Here is a 9,940-nt window from a genome sequence, read left to right as displayed (position 1 = left end):
GAAAACAATCAATCATGGATCACTACATCAAAAACTAATGATGTATTGTATGGTGACTAACATAATAAAATTAAATTAAAAAACAATAAAATAAATTATCCTTATACGGTTTGTACTTATTTCAAAGTCTAAGCCTTTATTCACATCATCTCTAAACCCTGGATGTCTGGCCTTACAACTCCTCCTATTTCTATCCTAGCTTTCCACCCCCAGTACCTTATCTGAGACACCTTCCCTAACTATTAAAACTGCCCCAATTCTCTGAACCCCCATGGCAAGGTCCTTCTTAGTCCTTAGATCTCATTTCATACTCGCTCTTCGCTTCCCATGCTCTAACTACACAGGCTTCTTTCTATTCCTCCAATATGCGCTGTCCTTCCTGCAGATCTTTATACTTGCCAGTACTGTTCCCCCTGCTCTTAAAGCGGCTGACTTCTCCTGCGGATCTCAGCTCAAATCATCCTCTTCTCAGAAAAGCCTCCCCTGAGCACACTATCCCCAGTAATATCCAGCTTCCTCCCTCCTTACTTCTCTCATATTACCCTGTTTATTTCCTTTATAGTATGGTCATAATCTATAATTATCTTGTTTGTTATACTGCAGTAAAGGAGACATAAAAAATAAGGACATCTCTATAAAGGTAGGGACTCTGCTGTGTTGCCAGAATACAGTTCAATACTGAACACAAAACAGGCACTCACCAAACAAATGAATCACACAACTCAGTACTGGATCATGCTGGTTTTATTCACGTGTTTATTCTAATAGATTTTAAGCTCTCTGAAAAACTAAGCTTGCACTTCCCAAGGGACCTAATGCAGTACTGACCTTATATTAAGGGGAAAAAAATTTTTTTAATTAAAAAAAAAACTTTTAAAAATCTTGCTAAAGTTAATAACATGAAAAAAGCATGGGATTTCTAAAGACAGGCAAATATGGGTTCAAATCTTAGCTCCACTTCAGTATGTGCGATCCTAGCAAGTTACTTCACTTGTACACGGTAAGTTTCTCATCTAGGAAGTAACATCTATCTAACTTACAAAATCTACGAAGTAACATCTAACTTACAAAACCACCATAAAGAGAAACGATGTATAGGGGCACCTGGGTGGATCAGTTGTTAAGCGTCTGCCTTCAGCTCAGGTCTTGATCCCAGGGTCCTGGGATCAAGCCCCACATCCGGCTCCTTGCTCAGCGGGGAGCCTGCTTCTCCCTCTGCCCGCCACTCCCCCCTGCTTGTGTTCCCTCTCTCGCTGTGTCTCTGTCAAATAAATAAATAAAATCTTAAAAAATAATAAAAAAGAGAAATGATGTATATAAAGCAACTAATATATCACTTGGCACAGAATAAACACCTAATATGGCATTCTCAACCCCAACTAAAACTTGCAAAAACCAAAATGGCCCTAAGATAAAGATCAGAACTACAACTGTTAAATGAAAGCATCGAAACACTATAAATAAGAGGAAACTCAGAAAAATCCTCACTTCTTGACAGGCTTATTTGCTAAATTAATCCTTTCTAAAATCCCCATACTCTGATCTTGAACAGTTTAAACTAAATGTCATGTGTGTAGTCAGAGGATTCGGAATGTTACAGAAAGGGTTGTAATCCGACTCTATTTTAAGAAGAGATAAATTAACATTAAGTTAATTCTACAACAAGTATTTATCGGGTCTCTAATATGCTCAAGGAAGACAATCTAGTTGTCTAGCACAGAGTAGTTGTTAAGCACAGAGGCTTTCAAGTCAAGCAGCCCTGAACTCATATCCCCCTTCTTGTGCAACTTTGGGCAAGCTAGTCAACCCCTCTAAGACTTTGTTTCTCCAGGGGCGCCTGGGTGGCTCAGTCGGTTGAGCGTCTGCCTTCGGCTTAGGTCATGATCTCAGGGTTCTGGGATAGAGCCCCATGTCGGGCTCTCTGCTCTGCGGGGAGTCTGCTTCTCCCTCTGCCCCTCACCCCTCTCGTGCTCTCTCTCTCTCTCAAATAAATAAAATTAAATTAAAAAAAAAAAAAGACTTTGTTTCTCCAACCATAAAACAGAAATAGTATTAACATCATAGGTTGTAAGAATTAACTGAGTTACTCTTCTGTAGAGCACTTAACACTCAAATATGAGCTCTTTTTTATCATTGTAAAGTAACCCAGATAAGCAATCAATTTAGAATCTGGTTATCTAGACAATCTTGTATAGGGGGTTGTGTTTATACTCCATCAAAGTGCTAAGTGAAAGCCAACCATGTACTCTTCAGAACAAAATCTGGTTTTGGATTAGGACGTAATACACAAGGCAAATTTTTGTTTTCAAATCAACAGAAAAATAAGAAACAAGGCTTCCCCATCTGGGCCAACACCAACCAAATTTAACATGTACATTCTTTGACCCAGAAACTCCATTTCTCCAAGTATGCAAAGAGGTAAGCATAAGGATATTTACCACAGCCTTGCTTATAGGAACAAAAACAGAAGACTACCTACATGTGAACTAACAGAGGACTGGTAAGTTATAACACAAAGGAATATTACACAACTATTAAAAAGAATGAACAACAGTGCCTGATATAGACAAAACTGTGCCCCCCCCCGCCAGAATGTTTATGTTGAAGTCCTAACCCCCAGTACCTCAGAATATCTGACAGTATTTGGACACAGAACCTTTAAAGAAGTAATTAAGGTAAAATGAAGTCATATTGGTGGGCCCTAACCCAGCATGGCTGGTATCCTTATAAGGAGATTAGTACACAAACAAAGAGGGAAGATCAGATGAAGACACTAAGTCAGCTACCTATAGGGGCACCTGGGTGGCTCAGCATCAGGCTCCCTGCTCCATGGGAAGCCTGCTTCTCCCTCTCCCACTTCCACTGCTTGTGTTCCCTCTCTCGCTGTCTTGCTCTGTCAATTAAAATCTTTAAAAAAAAAATTTTTTTTTAATAAATAAATAAAATAAATAAATGTCAGCTACCTATAAGCCAAGAGAGAAGCCTTTAGAAGAAACTAGACCTGTCAACACCTTGATTTGGGCTTCTAACCTCCAGGACTGTCAGGAAATAAATTTCTACTATTTAAATCATCTAGTCTTTGTTATGGCAGCCCTAGCAAACTAAACAGTGCCAACATGGAAGACCCCCAAAATGTATTAAGTTTTTAAAATGCAGGGGTGCCTGGGTGACTCAGTTGTTTAGCATCTGCCTTCAGCTCAGGTCATGATCCCAGGGTCCTGGGATCAAGCCCTGCATCAGGCTCCCCTGCTCAGTGAGGAGCCTGCGTGCTGCTCCCCCTACTTGTGCTCACTCTGTCAAATACATAAATAAAATCTTTTAAAAAAAAAGTTTTTAAAATGCAAAGTACATGGGGCATCTGGGTGGCTCAGTCAGTTAAGCATCCGACTCTTGATTTTGGCTCAGGGTTGTGGGATCAAGCCCCACATCAGGCTCCATACTCGGTGGGGAGTCCACTTGAGATTCTCTCTCTCCCTCTCCATCTGTCCCTCTTACATTTGTATTCCCCTTTAAAAAAATAATTCCACTTTAGACAATTTATCCAAAATGAATAAAATAGTTTATCAAGGAAAAACAGAATGCTATTTACAGTAAAATAGTTAATGCAAGAGACAAGTGATTAAGTAACAATATACACAAGATGAAATGCTATACATATTAAAAATAGTTGTGAAGACTACCAACACGATAACACGATATTATTAAAAACATATATTATTGGGGCACCTGGGTGACTCAGTCGGTCAGGCGTCTGCCTTCAGCTCAGGTCAAGATCCTAGAGTTGTGGGATCGAGCCCCATGTCAAGCTCCCTGCTCAGTGGGGAGCCTGCTTCTCCCTCTGCCCCCCTCCCTCCACTCATGCTCTCTCTCTCACGCTCTCCCAAATATTTAAAAACAAACATACACTATCACTAATTGTTAAAATTTTGAGTTCTCATGTGTAAAAAAAAAAAAAAAAAATGCAAAAGGCGTTAAACAGTAGCTATGTTGGCATGTGTGTGGGGGTCAGTTAAAGAACAAGACCCAAGCACCTAACAGATCTTATCCAATCTTCCCTGCATCAGGACACAAGTTGGGACTTAGAGCATGTTACAATAGGCTTCTGTTCTTCCAAGAAACAACTCTATTAACTATAAGTCAGCAAGATACTTAAGTGCCTGTTATAGCACTACATTGGGTAAGACAGAAACCCTGCCTTTAAAGACCTTCAATACATTTCAATAATTTACTGAATGCCTGCCTACTCTGTGCCAAACATTATGCTAAACAGCTTTACATACATCATATATCACATCATATATTTTACTGGTTTTAAGCATTACAGGGGAACACAGTTATAGTAGTCTTGCTAAAAAATTACACTATAAACTACAAGTGTCACAGATTTTCAAAAGAGTAATGATAAATATGGGAGAGTGGTCTAGAAGAATGTTAGAATAAATCTCTAGTTAAATGGAATATGAGCAGAAAGAGTACAAGTAGTGCCAACCTGCAAAGTGGAAGAAACAAAAAAAACTGGCTAAGTCCAAGTCATATAGACTCGGAAAGCTTAGCAGAGGAGTTTTCATTTAACCTGGGTAGGAAACTCATGAAGAACAACTTTGTTTTAGACTATCAATCTTGTACCTGTATCCCAGGGTGGACTGTCAAAGGTAACAAGATAAAGTAAAGTAACTCAGCTAAGAAACTACTTTAATAATGAAGGATATGCACTAGGGTAGAAGCATGGAAAAAGAGTAGAAATAGTTGATGGGCTTGGGAGTGGAGGATGGGTTTAGGAAGATGGCAGATTATGAGGAATTTTTTTATTTTAGGAAATTAGAGGACTGGTTTGTACCCACAAATGGAGAAGTTAGAGGAAGAAACCTTAAGGTCAGGCTATATGTTCTTAAAGCCCTCTTGTAAGAAAACACAAAATAGCCTTTTCACAATCAGTACACAGTAATTTGGTCTGAAGTCTTATCAAGGATGAAATCACGAGCCAGCCTGTATCAGAAATCCCACATACAAGCATACATTTGCAGCAAAAAATAAGTCACTATATTCCCAAGGCAACAACATGCACCATAAAATGAATGACAAGCTGAGAAAGTTTCCTTTGAAAAATTACCAACTACAACAAAAATTACCAACTACGACATGCCAACTACAAAACTAACCATGACTTCCTTTGTTACATCTGATGAGGCAGAGGTACCTTCATTCAGATTCTCATAGAATCTGTCTTACAAACCACAAGCCATATTTTAAAAGAAGACAAGATTACCAAGGCTCTAAATCAAAAAAGTCTACCAATTTTGTGGGTTTTTTTTTTTTTTCTGCAGTCAGCCAGGAACAGTTATCGTCAGTTATCGCTTCTGACGGCACTTCCTATAAGTGATTTCATCAGAGCAGAAAAGTCTACCAATTTTGATGCAGAATTTATTGTTAATGGGGTGAACTTTGACAGAAGCATTCAACCATATACTTCAAGGCATAGTTCGACAAAAATAATAAGAGCAGCTGTAACATTGGCACCAAAGTCTGTGTCAACGCAGGACACCCGGAAGGAGGGCAGACGTTTCAGTTTGGTTGCACAGATTAAGTGTATTTTATCCACTCTCAGAGAGCAAGAGAAACAAAAACAACAAAGAAAGAGTTGCAAATACTCTGAAAAATAACCAATATGTGTTGGCAACAAATCTGCCTTTTCAAGAGCACTTTCAAACCAAAGCAACACCATCAAAGCACAAACTTCTACTTTGACCATCAATTGTTTCTATGGTTAATACACCGGGAAACTAAGCTACTAAAATGGTACTCCATATGCATTATGAAATACACTTGCTTCATGTTCATTTTTAAAGATTTCCTATAAACTTAAGCGTAACAGTACTTGTCGCTGATTAAAAGCAGTTACATTTGTTCTCTCTAGAATGCTCTTGCCTGGATAGCTCATTCAGTCATCCCCACAGGTCTTTGCTTGAATGTCAGTTTGGAGAACTCCTCTACCTTATTTTTTTTTTTTTTTTAAGATTTTTATTTACTTGATAGAGAACTCGGGAAGAGGGAGAAGCAGGCTCCTGGCTCATGCCTCATGTGGGGCTTGATCCCAGGACCCCAGGATCATGACCTGAGGCAAAATCAGATGCTTAAGCCACTGAGCCACCCAGGCAGCCCTCCTCTAATTTTAAACTGCAGCCCAAGTTCTATCAAACTCCGAACCACTCCACTGTACCCTACCACCAGCCCTCCCTGATCATCCGCCCCTTCGTTTCTCTCCAAACTATGATGTAAATCAAGAGGGCACAGATTTGTTTGGACCTATTTCATCCACTGCTTTATCCCCAACCCCTGGAACAGTGACTGACACAGAGCAGGCACTCAGAGTTGCTGAATTCATAAATTAATAGGATAGTATGGGTGAATGATGCAGCAGGTCAAAAAACATGTTCTTTGTATTCAGAATATCCCCTTTAACGGGTCCTCTAGGCTCCTAAACCCTCTTCTGTTACTACCTGGGTAAAGAACCAAAAGCAAACAAAAATTTAATTGCTACCCTTCTGAAGAGAAAACTCATATTCCTAAGGTATAAGGCAAGTCAACAACCTGAACCAGCTGGAGTAGCTAACACCAAGTGTTTGAAGCTACCCAGTATTACTGTCGGGGAATACTCTGTCCTCTATTCTGGGAATGCCCAATTCTACCAACTTTTAAGCTAGCAAAAAACAAACAAACAAACCAAAAACAACAACAAAAAAAACCTCCTAAAAAAGCAGCATTCCTAAGAATTAGGTGTATCACATTGTGACTGCAACTGTATGTGAAATAGTTAATGTACATCTTACACTCAGTAGTTTTAGATAATGAAAATATATCTAGTCTAATTTTGGAACAATTCACTTAGATTTAAATTAACTGAAAGTGTATAATGAACTTAAGGAATCACAAAACTGCCAAAAAATTATCTCTAGGATTTAGGTCTTCATAAAAATCTTTAGCATTAATTAATCCATTTTAAAAGGTGCTCCTATGTATTGTTTCTTTTTTTAGAAAAATTTTTACTTGGTGTTTTTTTAAATATTTGTAAAAAATCATCTCATTTTCATATTAAAAATAGAGACTGAAAGCAAGAGAGACAGATTTATATTTTATAAGAGCAAAAATGATATTAATTTCTCCAAATGAAAGTAGCAGAGGTAAAGAATCTGGTTTCAGCAGAAAACAAACTTTCGTATCTTTAACACAGGTCACATCCAGGACATGAATTAATCTTGCTCCTGAAGAAAATGTACTCAAATTACTGAAAAATAGTAATTTTTTTAAAGAAATACCACAGCCCAACCTAAGTATCTAAACCTGACCTGGATATATAAAGTTATAACTAGTTATATCTTTCCCCTCTCTCCCATCTCTGGTATAAATGAAATGATTTTTCCTGACTCTGATTTAACTAGAACCACGGACAAGTTTTTAGGAGAATATACCTTCACTGCCACGTAATAGGTGCAACATGAAAAAAAAAACATTCATCTAAAAGATAGGATCCGAGGTAGGAGTTTTCTTGGGGGCAGGGATGAGGAGTATGTGTGACAAGGCAGAGAAAGCAAAAGAAATGTCAAATGGTAAAATACAAAGACTTCATAGATTACTGTACCAGCTCCTAAAAAAACTTAACTTCTCATATATGTGAACAATTATTTTTTAAAAACATCATAGAAATTCTTTGAATCACAAATAAAACAATTATGAATTCTATGACTTTCAGGGGGTGCCTAGGTGGCTCAGTCGGTTAGGCGTCTGTCTTCAGCTTGGATCAGGATCTCAGGGTTCTGGGATCGAGCCCCACATCCGGCTACTGCTCGGCAAGGAGTCTGCTTCTCCCTCTCTCTGCCCCTCCCCCTGCTCATGCTCTCTGTCTCGGTCTGTCTCTCTCAAATAAATAAGTAAAATCTTTTTTAAAAATAATAATAAAACAGTTATGAATTCTATGACTATCAGAACATTAAAATGTTGGCTTTGAAATAACTGCAAGCTTTTCAGAATATTGGAAAACAGTAAAATACTCTTAACTAGGATCACTGATCCAAGAACAGAAGAAACTGGAGATCGTGACCTCCATTTCAGAGAATTCACTTGCAGCCACTGGACAATCACTTCTCCAGTTCCTAATATTGGTCTGCTTCTCCCTTCCAATGTCTTGCCCCAGTTTTAAGTTGAGATGGAGCTACTTGCCCAGAGACCCCAAAGATGTGTTTTATAAATAACATACTCGGTTCAATCCCAAGAAATTGCAAATTAGCAATTTCTATGCAACACCTCTTGAGTGGGGCTTCATAAACCGAGAACAGATTATCCATGGCCTCTGCTGAAGTCTCTGTCTCTACCATTCACGTGCCTCAGGAACTTGAGAAAATCGTTCCCATTTTTCTATCCATAGCAAGCATTGTTTGGCCACACCAACAGTCCTTGAATCTAATGGAGATTAATAAACCACCAGACACCATGCCTCCCAGTTCATTTTCCCAAAACTTTAAAGGAGCAGGAAAAAAAAGGGGGAGGGAGGACTCCAACAAACAAGTTTAAGAAACACTGAATTAAACAGACTCCTAACTGTTCTGAACCTTTAATAAACTTATGTAGATTAGGAATTTCCAAGATGGAGATACAATAACTACAGTTTCCAACTTGATGCCACGCCCCCTGGAAACATCCCTCAGGTATTCTGAAACACACTAGAAAAACACAGGCATTACTCTTAAAATTAAAATTATCCCCTACCCCCATTTCTACTGGTTTAGGAACCCTCAGAATGATCTAACACTCGCTTTGGCCCCGTGGTGACCAGAGCAAATAAATAATATGACCTAAAATAATTCAAACATTTCCACAGCTTATATTTTCTACTACTTATTCTATTTGGACACTTTCTGAAACAAATGCGGGCATTAGATATTGACTTAAACCCTAGCACTCTAATATTCACAGAACTATTCATTTTTTTTCTCTAGTTAACTGATAAATGAAAATTTACATTCTAAAATCTAATAGTTTGAGGTGCCTGGGTGGCTCAGTTGGTTGAGCGTTGGACTGTTGGTTTTGGTTTAGGTCAAGATCTCAGGGTGGTGAGACTGAGCCCTGCGTCAGGCTCCATGCTCAGCATGGATTCTGCTTGAAATTCCCTCTCTCTCCCTCTGCCTCTGCCCCTCCCCCCACGGTCAGCTGCACTCTCCCTCCCTAAAAATAAAATATTTTAAAAATAAATAAAATCTACTAGTTTATTTAAAACCCATTAATCTTAAATTCCATAATAAAAATATGGTTTTCTAGGAATCAATGAGTGATATATTGATGGTTTAATTCCACTTCAAAAGATTCTAAAATCAAGCTCCTCTCAAGTAGCATTCAGCTAGTGAAATAAGTACTAGTCGCTACAAAAACAGGTTGTATAATGAAAATCCCACAAATACCAACAATTACTTGCTAAGAAACTTTATTGAATTACTTCTCATTCCTCTTCATCTGCTTTTTTTTAATAAAGATTTTATTTATTTATTTGACAGAGAGAGAGAGACAGTGAGAGAGGGAACACAAGCAGGAGGAGTGGGAGAGGGAAAAGCAGGCTTCCCGCTGAGCAGAGAGCCCGATGTGGGATAATGACCTGAGCCGAAGGCAGACACTTATCGACTGAGCCACGCAGGCGCCCCTTCATCTGTTTTTATTTTTAAGATTTTATTTATTTTAAGATTTTATTCATTTATTAGAGAGCAACAGAAAGAGAGAGCACACAAGCAGGGGGAGAGGGAGAAGCAGGCTCCCTGGAACGCTGGGACCATGATCTGAGCCGAAGGCAGACACTTAACCAATGAGCCACCCAGGCGCCCCAGCTCTTCATGGGCTTTTAAACAGATTTCAAAGCAAACCAAAATATACAAATACTCTTAAACTGCCTATCAACAAA

At 38.7% G+C, this 9,940-nt stretch overlaps 1 protein-coding gene and 1 non-coding gene across 4 annotated transcripts in view; both read right to left on the bottom strand.

Moving 5' to 3' along the window:
• CDC42 (cell division cycle 42) overlaps window positions 1-9,940 on the bottom strand; it is a 41,333-nt gene that overhangs the window by 25,054 nt on the left and 6,339 nt on the right. The gene's annotated exons all lie outside the window — the stretch shown is intronic.
• Window positions 5,323-5,393, bottom strand: LOC115942675 (small nucleolar RNA SNORD49). Its single transcript, XR_004077276.1, has one exon. It is a non-coding gene; the product is annotated as a small nucleolar RNA SNORD49 (small nucleolar RNA).

The sequence above is a fragment of the Leptonychotes weddellii genome, chromosome 4 (assembly GCF_054177405.1).
Source record: "Leptonychotes weddellii isolate Sample4059 chromosome 4, ASM5417740v2, whole genome shotgun sequence".
Classification (NCBI taxonomy): Eukaryota; Metazoa; Chordata; class Mammalia; order Carnivora; family Phocidae; genus Leptonychotes; species Leptonychotes weddellii.
Note: the sequence above shows the minus strand (reverse complement) of the source record. Positions and strands in the feature narration are given on the sequence as shown.